This window comes from Trichosurus vulpecula, chromosome 1 (assembly GCF_011100635.1).
Source record: "Trichosurus vulpecula isolate mTriVul1 chromosome 1, mTriVul1.pri, whole genome shotgun sequence".
NCBI classification, from domain to species: Eukaryota; Metazoa; Chordata; class Mammalia; order Diprotodontia; family Phalangeridae; genus Trichosurus; species Trichosurus vulpecula.
Genome location: NC_050573.1, coordinates 463989728 through 464006165, shown reverse-complemented (window position 1 = coordinate 464006165; position 16438 = coordinate 463989728). Strand labels below are relative to the sequence as shown.

Below are 16438 nucleotides of genomic sequence, written 5' to 3'. Positions count from 1 at the left end.
CAGTGAAAGTATCTGATTTGGGTAAATATTAACCCATTTGCCCCTCTTTCCTGAAAAAAGAATAATGGCATACAATTAAAGAATATGGATGAACTTTTTTCCATGGATTTATGAAGACATCTACTTACTGATAAAAAAATAAAATAATAGATTATTTTATTCTTTTATTATTTATTTTTACTTATCATTACTCTATTTTATCATTTTCTAGAAATGTAAGTAGTAATATCCTGGAAACAGAGAAACTTCCTGATCATGAAACAAAGTTATCTCATTTCTTTACTGCATAAAAGCAAGTTTTGCATTGTCATGGACTTAATATTACAATATAGCCTATCAAGTCAGTTGTGCATTTTTCCATGTGCGTTAATGAACTTTTATTGTTTATATTATAGTACTTGAAATAATACTTTTTACCTGTCTTCATAGTCCTCTATGTTAAAATGCCTTGCTATTTAAGTGTTTCTTAGCCATCTAAAATTACAAAATTGTGTAAATTAGTAAACTTATAATGCTTATGGGAAATCCTGATATTTACAATTAATTATTCTAATTTACATAGGGAAAAAAGTTCATTTAATAATTTTATCATTAGCGTCTGGATTTCCTATCATTCTAAGCTAACATTTAAAAAGATATTTTTTGAGTCAAAAATTTATCACGCACATAGCTCATTCCATCTTAAAGAATGATCACTCCAAAAACCTTCTGAACAATTGATCATTCCAAACTTGATAAGGTAATATGAGAGACAACTGCCATTTTCACAACGAACCACTCACGTTTTTTTTTAATTTCTTACAATTACTTGCCGGTATTTCTCTATAAGTATGCTAAACAATTCTCATTTTGTTCGTCTTGTTTCTTCCTTTTCTTTTTTTTTTTTTTTAGATTGAGAATTGACTTACAGCATCACCTACAGACATCAATTTCTCTGCTGGGGTAGTTGAAATCAAACTTTATCACAGTAAATGGTGAAATGTCACAAAAATACTAAGTTACCTCATATGTAAGAAGGAAAATTACTTATTTAGGAAAAAAAAAGTTTCCTAAAATCACGAGAGAAAAAAATCTCATAACAAAATAGAGTAAGTACTTGATTCTACCATGTTTACACAACTTCGATGATGGGGAATATCACCCAATCTCACTACTTCCTTAATTAGTCTCCTGAGGGAAAAAAAGAGTTTAAAACATGAAATATGTTCTAAATCCATTCTTTTCCTCACTTTGAATATTAAACCGCAGAATTACTACTTTGACTGGGACATTGGTAACACGTGACTAAGGGAAAATTCTGACAAAACCCTGAAAAAAGTATTGAAATAACTGAATCCTCAGGGTGGAGAAAGAAAGAGAGGGAGAGAGAGAGAGAGAGAGAGAGAGAGAGAGAGAGAGAGAGAGAGAGAGAGAGAGAGAGAGAGAAAGTGTTTGTGGAGGTTGGCCCATGTTACAAACGTGGATAGACCCCGGGTTTAGGCTCCTACTAGCTGGTTGCTCAGAGGATGGGAGTGAGAGACTTGAATAAGAAAAAGTAAACATTGCAAACAAAGAGAATAATTGAATGGGGCTTTGTGAACAAGGGGTGTTGTTGGAGAAGAGAATGGTTGAGGGTGGGGTTGCCTGGGGTGCTTTGTTTCCTCTCTCTGTGGTGCTGCCTATGGGACCGCATTGTACTGAGGAATTTACCATCTCAGGAACAGGCTAATAGCTACCTCTCTAAGCACATTTAAACTAGAAAGCCAAAATATTTATAGTTATTTGTGTCTCCTCATTATTAATTAGTGGCTACCTACCATACCTCCATTTGCTGTTGTTTTCTCTTTTCCTAAAACACTTCCAGTTATTTCCTTTAGATCACACAATACCACGTTCAGAAATTAATGGTCAAAAGCAGCTACTTGAACACTGTCATTTAATAAATGCCTAAAGAAAAGTAGTTTCAGGGGAGTGACTTTTAATTTTGTCTGATTCAGAAACAAAACTTGTACCCCTAAATGAACTGCTTTCGAGTTTTTTTTTTTTTAACTGTTCTATAGCTTGGAGTTCCTCTTATGATATGTGCCTGTGGCTACATTTCAAGTTTACCTGACCTGAGAAGAAACAAATAAACAAAAAGTATTAGTTGTAAACAGAGAGTCTCTCTCCAAGGCAGCTTACCACTAGGAAAAATGAACAGGAATATGGAACCCAGTGAAAATAGAAAAAAAAAAAGCCCTATCCCTAAGTATCAAAGTATTTGAACTTTTTAATAGTTAGGGAGCTCTAGGTAGGAAGTTGCAAAGCAAAAATTAAAATGTCCATTAGAGATTCAAACACAATCTCTAAGTATTATTGGAATTCCATTATTAACTTTTTAAAACACCGGGCATAATAGCTATTCAGATAGAAAATACAATTAGCTGAAATTATTGACTCTAATTAGATTTAATTGAAAATCCAAGTGAAAGTATGAATGTATATCCTCATTTTTATTATTTTATATGTTACTTCATAGTCTCCTTTGTAAGGCTTAAATCTAACTGGCTTTTTTCTTTTACACTTCAAGACAAAAGAATATCAAATACAGAAAGGAATTAAGAGGACATCAATAATCTTTCCTTTTATTTTTTAGATAAGTAAACTGAGGCATTTAAGCTTAGAGGTCCTTATATAGTGCCTACTATGATATGTGCCAGGCACTGTGAGGCTAAGTGATTTTTACAAATACTGTTTATATTATCCTCACGACAACCCTACATGGTAAGTGCTGTTAACTGACTTGAGGTCAGACATTTAGTAAGTGTCTGAGGCAGGATTTGAAATCAGACTTTCCTGACTCCAAGCCCAGAACTTTATCCTCTGCACCCTCAGTTGCCTTGACAATGTAAGGAAGAAAAGCATTCCATTTACAGGGCACGGATTTTCATGTACCAGGAGCAGCAAACAAGTCACTTTAGTGTGTGAAGAAGGATGTTGCACAATTAGCCTGCAAAGATAGGTTGAAGCCATCTTGTAAAAGGATTTGGGTGTCAGTCTGTGTTATACCCTACAAGCAACAGGGAAACTATGGAAGTTCTTAAACAGGAGAGTGATATATTAAACAAAAGCTTGGCTTTAGGAGTATCAGTTTGACAGCTACTTAGATGAAGGACTGGAGGGAGAAGAGTGTGGATGCAGGAGACTTATTTGGAAGCTATTGGAATTTTCCAGGTGAGAGGTGACAAGCATATGAAACAGAGTGGTTGATATGTAATTAAGGAGAACAGATACAAGAAATGTTAGGTTCTATAAGGACAGACAGCTGATTGGATACGAGGAATGGTGGGTATAACTTATTAGTCATGAGAATGAACCCCAAAATTTGAAATAATTTCAGAAAGAATTGAATTAGTTTATTTGGCTAAGGAGAAAAATAATGTGACTCCCTTCTTCTGGCCAATTGACTTATAATGTGGTACTGTACACGATCGTATTGCTTCTGTTCCTTTATCCACTGATTTTCAACCAAATTCTCTACTCTGCTTACCCCCAAATTTGGTTGATGCAATTTCATTTATGATTATATTTTTAATCTATTTTGTGCTCCCTTTTATTTATTCTGTAGGCTTTGAAAGAAAAAAAAAAGAAAGTATATTTATTCATAGACATATTCTAGCCATGGGTTTTAGCTCATAAAGTCTTAGTAATCCCAATCAAATGTATTTCCTTCCATTAGGCTCTCTAGTTCAGCTTGTTTATTAAAGATACTTTGTACATGTGCAAATAAACATTTTTAATTTTATTTAAGACTCTCTGGTTTGTTACTGTGTTCTTTGATTTAGTAGCTCCCTCTACTAATATTTTTCTTCATTTGTTGAACATGCTACTTTCCACTGTGATAATTTAAAAACTTTGTCATTTTAATTTTTTTATTTATTTTTAAAACAGAGAGATATTTTATTCTTTTGTTCAAAGTCCCATTTTCAATTTCTCCCCCTATCCTCTACCCCACTTAATGAAAAAGCAAAGGAAAATAAAACCTTTTTTTAAATATGTATAGTCATTTAAATCAAACTTTCACATTAGCTATGTTTTTTTAAAGGGCAAGAGAAAGAGGAAAAAATGCTTCAATATATGCTCTGGGCTAATATGAGAATATGTTTTACATGACTTCATATGTATAATCAATACCATATTGCTTTCTTTCTCAAGGGGTGGGGAAGGAACAGTAAACAGGGAGAAGATTTGGAACTCAAAATGTTAAAAATAAATATTTAAAATTTTTACACATAATTATTAAATATTTAACCAAATAAATTAAAAAACATATTAACAAACTCAGTCTATGGTCTGAGACCTCTGGAGACAGAAATCATGTTTCATTATGAGTCCTTTGGAATTGTGATGGGTCATTGTGTTGATTAGTTACTAAGGCTTTCAGAGTTAGTTGTCTGTACAATATTGCTATCACTGTGTAGACTGTTCTCCTGGTTCTGCTCACTTCACTTTGCGTCAGTTCGTACACGTTTTCCAGTTTTTTCCCTTCATCATTTCTGATAGCACATTAATATCCCACCACATTCATTTACCACAATTTGTTCAGCCATTTCTTGATTGATGGAAACCCACCTCATTCTCCAATTCTTTGATACTTCAAAAGGAGCTGCTATAAACACATGTGTACATATGGATCTTATTCCTTTTTCTTTGATATACTTGGGTTATAACCCTACTAATGGTACTTTTGGGTCAAAGAGTATTCACATTTTAACAGCCTTTTGACCATACTTTCAAACTGTGAAAAGCCTATCTTTTGGAGATATCTTTGAGATCCATAAGGCTCATTGGATAAGGACATTTCTTCTCTAAACAGCACCCCTCTCACTGTTGACTCACTTCTATAAACTACCATTTCTGGAATTTTAAATGTCAGAATCTTTTATTGTGTTGCTGCAGCTATTCAGTCGTTCAGTTGTATCTGACTCTTTGTGACTCCCATAGACCATAGCATGCCAGGTCCTTCTATCCTCCACTATCTCCCAAAGTCTGTCCAAATTCATGTTTGTTGCTTCCATGACACTTTCTATCCATCTTGCCTTCTGCCATCCCCCTTTTTTTGCCTCCAATCTTTTCCAACAGCAAGGTCTTTTCCAGTGAGTCCTATCTTCTTATTTTGTGACTAAAGGTAGTGTCAGCTTCAGTATTTGATCTTCTAATGAATAGGCTGAATTAATTTCTTTAAGTACTGACTGATTTGACCTTCTTGTTGTCTAAGAGATCTCAAAAGTCTTCTCTAGCATCATATTTCAAAAAAAAAATCAAGTCTATGGCACTCAGCTTTCCTTACAGTCCAACGCTCACAGCCATACATTGCTACTGGAAAAACTATAGCTTTGATTATCTGAACCTTTGTCAGCAAGGTAATGTCTCTGCTTTTTTAGTATGTTGTCCATTTTTGCCATAGCTTTCCTTCCAAGGAGTTAACAATCTTTTAATTTTGTGGATGCGGTCAGCATCTGCAGCGATCTTTTGGCCCCAAAATACCATCTGACACTGGTTCCATATTCTTTTCCTCTGTTTGCCAGGAAGTGATAGGACCAGTGGCCAAGATCTTAGTTTTTTTTTTTAATATTAAGCTTCATGCCAGCTTTTACACTCTCCTCTTTCACCTTCATTAAGAGGCTTCTTAATTCTTCTTCACTTTCTGCCATCAGAATGCTATTGATTGCATATCTGAGATTGTTGATATTTCTCTTGGAATCATTAATTCTGGCTTTTGATTCATCCAGCCTCGCATTTAGCATGATGTCCTCTGCATACAACTTATATAAATAAGATGACAATATACAGATTTGTCACACTCCCTTTCCAATCTTAAACCCATCAGTTGTTCCTTGTTTAAGTTCTAACTGATGCTTCTTATCTTCTGAAGTAGAAATTCTTAAACATACATAGTACTCTTTTGGATCTTTTAGCCATTATCTGGGCTTTTTCTCCTTGTGACACCAGAGGCAGGAAACCAATCAAAAGTGCCTAAACAAAATCCTGTCCTTCTCTATAAAACCTCACCCTTTACCTCTTTTCTATGCTACTCTATGTATAGGGGATTCTACTCAGTATTGCCCAGACTTTCTTTTCATCATCGGACACAACCAAAGGTGAGCTTCCTTTAGGGTTTTGCTGAGCCACTTGATTCTTTCTGGAGCTACTTGTGGCTGTCCTCCACACCTTCCCAGTAGCAAATTGGATATCTTTAGACCTCAGGGGCTTATCTTCCAGTGTCATATATTTTATCATTTTAATACTGTCCATGGGATTTTCTTAGCAAAGACACTGGAGTAGTCTGCCATTTCCTTCTCCAGTGGATCACCTTTTGTCAGAACTCTCCACTATGATCTGTGCATCTTTAGTAACCCTGCACAGCGTAGCTTATAGTTTCATTGAGTTATGCAGGCCCCTTCACTACAACAAGATGGTGGTCCAGGATGGAACTCAAGTGTTCCCATACTTAATTAGAAGAAGTGATAGATTATTGGGGCACCCTGAGTAGAAATCCAGAGATTTATCTTTCACAGTATCAATTCCTTTTCTTCTCATGTATTGTGACAAGTTTATGACATTTGAAGCCCAATGATGCCCCTTCATTGACCGAGATACAGCTGGATCATTGTCCTTCTAGTAACTAATATCAGAATTTATCTTTAAGCCTGATCATTTGTCACTTGATCCTCTCCCTTCCCATCTGCATGGCCACTGTTGTTATATTTTGGACCTCAAACATTACCTATGTGTGATTTAAAATATCCTGTTAATAAAGATCTACTATATTTTTAACATAACTGCCTCATTTTGTTTTCTATGAAAATTTCCTAGCATCCCAAATAACTGTAATGGACTGTGACTTGTAGTATTGAGCTTGGCAGATAATGAGAATTTCATCTTCTGGTTCCCTATGCAGTTTAAAGCCCTCTTGATTAGATTTGCAAAACTTCCAGCAAATATTTATTTTCTGGCCCTCATTAAATGTACCTCATTCTTGATCAATAGTGCATCTTTCCTATCACCCTCCCCTTCCCCCCTCTGCAGTTTAAGGCTAGGGCCTTCCTTTTGTGGATTATTCCCAATGTATTCTGTATATATACATTATTTGTACATAGTTTTTGGCAGGGTTTTAAGAGCAGGAACCGTTTCTTGCCTTTCTTTGTATCTCTAATACTTATTAGCAAAGGTTTGGTACATAGTAGTTTACCTTGGCTAGGTAAAAACTTAATGAACTAACAATAGAGAAGAGTAGTTCCTAGCCCCTAACTCTCTTAACTTTTCTTCTCCAATTCCTAACATGCTCTGGCACTGCTACACCAGCCAACCCATTGGTTTGCAGAAGAACCCAACTCTACTCTCACACCCAAGAGTGCCAGAGAAAAAAGAAGTCATTGACTGGGACTGTAGCATTCTTTGCTTCAGGAGTACTCCACTAGAGAACTGAGGAACAGAGGGAATTAGAGTATGACATCAGAGTGTGCATGGATCCACCAAGCCTGCCCAACGTCCAGTGGGGGTCAGTTCTATCCCTCAGAAGTTCCTTGGGGCAAAAACTAAGGTCAATGAAACATTAGTTGCTCAGTTTAGGAAAAAGGCTGAGACAGCTTTGAGGTCCAGCTCCTAGGGAAACATCAATGAAAAGGGAAGAAGTCAGAAAGTAAACAACAGAAGAACATGAAAAGTTACAAACAAACAAAAACAACCACATGAACACTATAACGTGAGAAATAATCGAGAAAACTGCCCAGTATTTCTGAATGCAGAAAACAAGCTATCAGTTGAAAAGAATATACTGAATGCTTCCAGAAAAAAAAAAACATGCTGGCAATTCTAATACATATAATGATTAAATTTTAAAATTTCAATAACAAATAGCAAAATCCACAAGTCAGAATTATCTTCAAATATAAAAGAAAGGAAATACAAATAACACAAGATTGGTCTGCACCGACCAGAAATTGTAAGAGGGAATGAATGAAATAGTGCAAAGAGCAAAGGAGCCCAAGATGCAAAACACTGCTACACACCCTGAAAATCTGAGCCTAGCCATTTATGAAAAAAACATGGATAACCTCTTAACATTTGAAGTATTTCTAATGAGAAAATTAGACTTCAGCAAATTATTTACTTTATAAATACCCTAGATTTATAAATATAAATAAGGGAAACAAGTCATTGAGAAAGACAATGAAATAACAAGAGACCATTAAGAATTTTTTTTCCAAAAAATGCATGAGGTGACAAGAGTGGAAGCAAAAAACAAGAAAACAAAGACAAAAAAAGTGTTCATGTAGAAAAAAGCCTGAAATATTGTGAACTAAACCTCACAACACCTTGCCTACAGGTGGATCAATGTTTTGTGAAACTAAATTCCAGAAGGTGAGGGTACATAAAAAGGGAGAAAGGAGCATGAAAATAGAATAGAATGTGAGATTTATGCTTTTTAAATCAAAGGTTAATAATGAAAGGAAAATAGCTTGTGTAGTGTCTTGGGAAGAAAAAAGTATACAAACAAATAGGCAAATAGGCAAAGAGGATTTAAACTAGGTGGGGAAAAGGAATGAGAGGTGGTTTTATTGACAAATGCTCATGTGAAGGAACAGAGATTATTCTATAATTGGAGGAGGGAGGGATAAAATTGGTATAATATGCCATTATTTCTTGCTTAGAGAGATTACCTCAAGACAAGGAGATTCGAATATTCTGTGACACCCCCATCAAGAATATTGTGAGAGCACAGACACTCAGAGAGGAGATTTTTATGGCAACTGGGGCAGGGGGATGACCATGAGGAGGGCAAAAGTTAATAATGAACTTCATAATCAGGGATACTGGCAAATATCTATCATGAGCAATAGCCTCTCTGTCACCTAAAGGAAGTAGTTCCTCTAAGACTGAGGCACAGAATAAAAATGGGACTGTGAGGCAAAATCTACAATACAGTAACATAGAAACTGTTCATTTATACTTTTAATTATTTTTATTTCAAAAAATATTTCCCAATTAGAACAAAAAAAATTAATAATCATTTTTTAAAATTTTGAGTTCCAAATTTTCTCCTCTTCCATCATTCCCTCATCTCTGGAAAGGCAAGCACTTTGATATAGAATTCTACGTGTGCAATCATGGCAAATATATTTTTATATTAGCCATGTTGCAAAAGAAAATGCAAACAAAATAAAACAAAAAAAATTTAATATATGCTTCAATATTCATTCAGAGTTCCTTAGTTCTCTCTCTCTCTAGAGGTAGATGGCATTTTTCATCATGAGTCCTTTGGAGCTGTCTTGGATCACTGTCATGATCAGAATAGCTAAATCTTTCAGAGTTGATCATCCTTAAAATTTTCCTTTTATTGTGTACAATATTCTCCTGGTTCTTTTCATTTTACTTTGTAGGAGTTCATAAGTTGTCCCAGGTTTCTCTGAAACTATAGTGCTGGTCATTTTTATATTACAATAATATTCCATCATATACTACAATCATATACCACAACTTGTTCAATCATTCCCCAAATGAAGGACATTCCCTTGACCAGCAATTCTTTATCACAACAAAAAACTGTCAAATTATTTTAGTACAAATAGGTCCTTTCCCTTTTTCTTTGATCTCTTTGAGATGCAGACCTATTATAGGTATTGCTGGGTAAAAGAGTATGCACAATTTTAAAGCCCTTTGGGCCTAGTTTCAAATTGTTCTCCTGAAAGATTGGATTAGTTCAAAACTCCACCAATAGCACACTAGTGTCCCGATATTTTTTTCACTTCCCCTCCAGCATTTGTTTTCTTTTCTGTCATGTTAGACAATTTGAAAGGTATGAGGTGGTATTTTAGATTTTTTTTTTAATTTGCTTTACTTTAATAAGTACTGATTTACAGCAATTTTCACGTGACTATTGATAGCCTTGATTTCTCCTTTAGACAACTTTCATGATCATATCCTTTGACCATTTATTGACTGGGAATGGCTTTTTTTAAAATAGATTTGTCTCAGTTCCCTACATATATGAGAAATGAGGCCTTTAATGGAGAACTTGCTGTAAATCCACCCCTCCCATTTCCTATTTCTTTTTTAATCATAGCTGCATTGGTTTTGTTTGTGGAAAACATTTTTAATTTGATGTAATCAAAATCATCCATTTTATATCCCATAATGCTCTCTATCTCTTGTTTGGTCACAAATTTTTCTCTTATCCATTAATCTGACAGATAAAATATTCCATGCTCCCATAATATGCTTATGATATCACCCATTATATCTAAGTCAAGTGCCAAATTTGATCTCATCTTGGTATATGGTGTGAGATGGTAATCTATACCTAGTTTCTGCCAAACTGCTTTCCAGTTTTCCCAGCAATTTTTGTCAACTACTGATTTCTTGTTTCAAAACCTGGGATCTCTGCATTTATCAAATATGAGGTTACTATGTCATTTAGTTGTGCCCAATTCTCCATGACCCCATTTTGGGGTTTTCTTGGCAATGATACTGGAATGGTTTGCCATTTTCTTCTCCAACTCATTTTACAGATGAGGAACTGAAGCAAGAAGAGTTAAGTGACTTGCCAAGAATCACCCAGCTGTTAAGTATGTCTGAGGCTAGATTTGAACACATGATTCTAAGCCCAGTGCTATATCTATTACACCACTTAGCTGTCTCATGTATTGTATATGTAATCTATTCCTCTGATCTATCACTCTATTTCTTAGCCAGTACCTGATTGTTTTAATGATTACCATTTTGTAATATAATTGAAGATCTGGTATGGCTAAGACTACCCTGTTTCCTGGTTGTTGGTTTTTTGGTTTTGTTTTTTTTTTCTCATTGATTCCCTTCATATTCTTGACTTATTCTTCCAGATGAATTTTGTTATGCTTTTTTTTTCTAGCTCTATAAAATATATTTTTGGTAATTTGATTTGTAAGGAACTGAATAAATAAATTTAGGCAAAATTGTTATTGTTATCATATTGGCTCAGTCTACCCAGGTAGGAACAAATAGTATTTCTCCAATTGTTTAAATCTGACTGTATTTACATGAAAAGTGTTTTGTAATTGTATTCATAAAGTCCTTGGGTTTGTCTTAGCAGGTGGATTCTCAAGTAATTTATACTGTCTATAGTTATTTTAAATGAAATTTTTCTATGGCTTCCTGTTGGACTATGTTGGTAATGTACAGGAATGCTGATGATTTGTGTGAGTTTACTTTATATCGTGCGAGCTGGCTGAAGTTATTAATAATTCTACTAGTTTTTTAGTTGGTTCTCTAGGATTCTTCAAGTATGCCATCATATTGTCTGCATAGACTGATAGTTTTGTTTCCTCATTGCCTATTCTAATCCCTTATTCTTTTTGTCTTACTTCTGTAGCTAGTACAATATTGAATAATAATGGGGATAATGGACATGCTTCACTCCTGATTTTATTGGGAAGACTTCAAGTTTTTCCCTATTACAGATAATGCTTAGTCTTGGTTTTAGATAGATACTACTAATAATTTTAAGACAGCCCATTAATGCTTATGAGTTCTAGATTTTCTTTAATAATAATGGGTATTATATTTTGTCAAAGGTTTTTCCTCCATCTATTAATATAATCATAGGATTTTTATTATTGTTATTCATATGGTTAATTATGCTAATAATTTTCCTAACATTGAACCAAGCCTGCATTCCTAATATAAATCCCATCTGTTTATAGTGTATGATCTTCATGATATATTGCTTTAATTTTAGATCAATATTCACTAAGGAAATTAGTCTGTAGTTTTCTTTCTCTGTTTTTGTTTTCTTGGTTAGATATTAAAAAATATATTTGCATCATAAAAAAATTGGCAAGACTCCTTCTTTACTTATTTTTTTTTCAAATACTTTCTATAGTACCGGGATTAACTGTTCCTTAAGTGTTTGGTAGAATTCACTTGTGAATCCTTCTGGTTCTAGGTATTCTTTTTTTACAGAGCTCATTGATGGTGTGTAATACCTGATCAGTTTTTGTGAAGGTGCCATGTTCAGCTGAGAAGAAGATATATTCCCTTCTATCCCTGTTCAGATTCCTCAAGAATTCTATCATATCTTACTTTTCTAAGATTCTATTCATCTCCTTGACTTCTTTCTTATTTATTTAGAAACTTTAACAGAGGGAACCCAAAATAAGTCTTTAATTCCATGAGGAATGCAGAGATTAAATAAGGACTAAATAAGTATAAGGACCTAAATTAAAGTATAAAAAGGCAAGAGACAAAAAGGCATACACAAAGAGAGAAAATACATAATAAACAGAATGAGGAAAAGAAATCCCTTTTTGAAATTGGAACATAAAATAAAACTAAAAAAAAAAACTAATGAACAACAAAAAGTTTGAAGAGGAAGAGAGGAAACAGTATTTTAACTGACAGCTTCAATGAGGAAGAGAAAGGAAGAATTAAATAACTATCTGAAAGGAACTAATAAGGTAAGCAAATCTCCAAAACTAAGGAAAAGGTCAACAAATGGTGTGGAATTTGGAAAGGGAAAAGAACTAGGAGTGGGAACAAGGTTGCTTCAAATTAATAGTGGATTAAGCTAAAATAACTGAAGGGACAAAGTACTGTATTTACAGAGGAAGAGAGGAATATATTTGAGATAAATGGAGGAAAATAGAAATCTAACTCGTAAATTTAGATTGAATGAATTTTTTAAAATCATTAAAAATGAAAAAGAATAAAAGATAAGATGTGTGTAATGGAACTTTGTGCATGCCCAGATCACCAGAGATGAAGGCACACCTGTGGGAGATGCCAGGCACCTACTTGTGGAAGACGACCTCCTTCATTCCACAAAGAAATATAGCCTCTTTCCATTTGCGGCAAAGTCGGATCTGGCTGTATATTAAAAACTACCAACCTAGGACAGTCTCTCTGTTTGTATCTGTCTCTGCCTTTCTCTTTCTGTCTCTCTGTGTGTCTGTTTGTCCATTTGTCCATCTGCCTCTCTCTTGTTATAAAGAGATGAGGGCATTATTCACCAACAGCATGGGCATTAAGCTGGTTCAATGTAAGTTCCACCTGACCTTTCTCCTTTAGGCCCTATGGTTTTGAGAATTGGGCTATGGCTTTTGGCCTCTTTTCTTTGTCTTTTTCTGTTCTAGGTGCAGGTATGGAGTCCCTGAACCTAGGAGCTTGAGCCACGGTAACCTTGGAGTCCAGATTATAGATTGGGTGTTGCTGCCAGACCAGTAATAAAGTCCTGATAAGTCAGGGTACCAGGATACCAACCCAGGAGGGGCTTTTAACTTGGAACTCAGGGGGATTATGCTTTCCCCAAGTGTAGGTGAGGGGGAAAGGTTGGAAGGTTTATTCTTGCTATACCTTTAAAAGTAAATATTCTTTTGTAAAATCTAATCTGATTGTCAAATGATTAGATGGAAATGGGGTGCTGTGTACCCCTAACATTAAGAAAAAAACATTGAAAGCTTGATCTAATGGCAGAGACTAGAAACATCCTACTTTCTCAGGGTACTGGAGAACCCTGGGAGAGGCGTAAAATATAACATACCTGGATCTTAGACCATGGGGGCTAGAGAAGCCATTATATCTCTCTCTCTCTCACACACACACACACACACACACACACACACAACTATTTTGCTTGAAAAAAAAACATAAATAAAAACAAAGATACACCTAGAATAAAAATGAGGAGCTGGAAAAATTTTACCATGCAGTGAATGGATCCCCAAAATCAGGAGTTGCATTTATGCTATAAAATGAAGCAAAAACATGCATAACATAAAAAAAATTAAGGAAACTTTATTACGATGAAAGAACAATACAAAACAATCAATATCAACACTAAATTTATATGATCTAAATGTCTTACCATATTAATTTTAAAAAGCTGAACTGAACCACAAGAAGGGAAAAGATAGTAGTATGATGGTAGCAACTGATTTCAATGGACCTCTCTTGGTTTTGAATTAGCACAAAGATAAAAAAAGAGGAAAAACTGAAGTTAACATATTGCTGGAGAAATGGGAGCTAAAAAGAACTGAGCTAAAGGGGATTGCTAAAGAATATTATAGCTAATAGGAATTCCTATTCCTTAGCTAAAGGGGATTGCTAAAGAAATTATGCATTTCTCAGCACCACATAGAATGTCTTGCAAAAACTGATGATATATTAGGGTACAGAGAGATATTGCCAAAAAACAAAAAGTGAAAATACAAAAAGATTAAACACATCCTCTACAGACCATGATACAATAAAAATAGTAATCAGCTCAACGAATAAAAACAAAAGACACAATCCCAAAAGGGTAGCAATGAAATCAATCCTAAATAACGCATAGGTCAAAAAATAAATCATAGAAAGAATAATTGTGAAAGAAAAAAATAATGATAAAATAACCTAACAAAATTTGTAAGAAGTCCCTTAGGGGAGAACTTGTATGCCTACAAAAATACAATAACAAAATAGAAATGGAAGGACTTAATGAATCAAATATGATTTTGAAAAATGTAAAAAATCAGAAAATAAAACTAAAATAAATATGAAAGAAAAGATATTAAAAATAGATAAGCTGAAAAATAAAGATTGTGAAATGCTAAATAAAACCAAATTCTGATTCTTTGGAAAGACAAAAAATGGGTAAAGTTTTGGCCAAACGGACTAAAGAGGACAGAAAAATAAAATAAACAAAATTGAAAACAAGCAAGATCAAATCACAACAAAACCAGAAGAAACAAAAAGAATCATCAGAACCTCATGAAGTTAAATGCTAACAAAACTTAGGACAGAAAAGAAATACAATACCTTCAAACTTATAAAAACCTAAAACTAAAAGAAAACCAGAGATATTATATAATCCAAGTTCGGAAAAAAGTATAGGAACTACCAGAGCACTCGCACTCTCTCTCTCTCTCTCTCTCTCTCTATCTCTCTCTCTCTCTCTCTCTCTCTCTCTCTCCCCCCCCCCCCCCCTCCCTCTCTTTGTCTCATCCTCATGGATTCACAACAGGATTCTACCTTTAAAAAAAAAATAGTGCATAATAACACAAATTATTCTCATTGAGAAAGTACAGTATCAGATTCTTTTTATGAGACAAATAATTTAAATATCTAAACCAGAAAAGGCTAAAGCACAGGAGAATTATAGATGAATATCATTAATCAATATTGATTCAAAACATTTTTAAATGAAATCTTGTCAAACAGACTACAGTGATTTATCTAAATAGTTATTCATCATGGCGAAACTGGATTTACACCAAGGATATAAGAGCGATGCATCCTTAGGAAAACAAACAGCATAATTATTCATATTAAAAACAAAAACATCAAAAATCAGAGGATTATCTCAAAACTTCAAAATATGGACCCGCCCAGTTTCTGGGCTCCCCCCACCCCGTTCCCCCTCCCCCCACCCAGTTTCTCCCCCGCCCTCCTTCCCACCCACCGTCTCTCTCCCCCCTCCCCCCCGCCCCCACCGTGACCTTGACTCTGTGTGTTTCTCCTGAGCCAGGCCGGACTTGGCTTCCCGCGTGGCCGGGCGGGTGCTGATGGGAGTCACGCGCGTCTGCGGCTGAGTCCTTGAGTCCTGCCCCCGCAAAAGCTCAATTCGGGGCCGGCCTCCTGCGCTAGCAGCAGAGGCTCCGAGGCAGCCTCCATGAGCGGACTACGCCGCCAGGAAGCTTCTCAGGCAGCGGTGGAAGGACCCAGGGAAGACGCCGTACATCAGTCACCCCACTCTCGTGGCTTGCATCTTAGCCCTCGAGGCGGGAGTTACGGACATCACATGCTGCAGGCCGCTTAGCTTCACCACGCTGTGGAAGGCAGGGACACCACCCTGGAGGAAGTGGAGGAACATTATGGGGGGAGGTGACCGATAACAAGGTGCTGCCCAAGCTGGAGAGAAAACCAGTGCAGGTGGAGAAGGTCTCCCGCAGCAGCCGGGGTGACAGGCTGGTGAAAACGGCAGATAAGCTGTACAACCTTTGGAACCCGAACCGTCGCACCCCAAAAGCATGGTCCCAGCTGAGGGTCAGGGGGCCTTTGAGGGGCAGTGCAAAAGGTAAAAGGCCTTCAGAGCACGAGCCCGCTAATGGCTGGAGCACTGCAGAAAGTGCTCCAAGGCTATTGCTGTGAGCAGTGGGGGTAACTGGACATGTTAAGACTTCAGCCTGATCTAGGAGGAGAAGAGGATTCAAAAATCAGTTCTGACGCTATTGAAACCTCCAAGGCATATTGGTTCCTTTGTCAGAAGATTACAAACGGGGATGGACTCCAGTTTTCTTCCTGTTACCTAGGGTAAACACAAATTTGTGAAAGTCCTGTTGTAACCCTGAAATACACAGCGACCTTGGAGACGGCTTCTCTGGGCTGTGAACTTCTTTCTGAGTTGGGTTCACTGATCATATTGAAGACAGAAAAACAACGATTTGTATTTTATAAATCCAATGAA

General features: G+C 35.8%; 1 pseudogene; it reads left to right on the top strand.

The window, feature by feature from the left end:
* The first annotated feature begins 13011 nt into the window (after positions 1 to 13011).
* On the top strand, positions 13012 to 16135 carry LOC118839930 (annotated as a pseudogene).
* Positions 16136 to 16438: the final 303 nt, after the last annotated feature.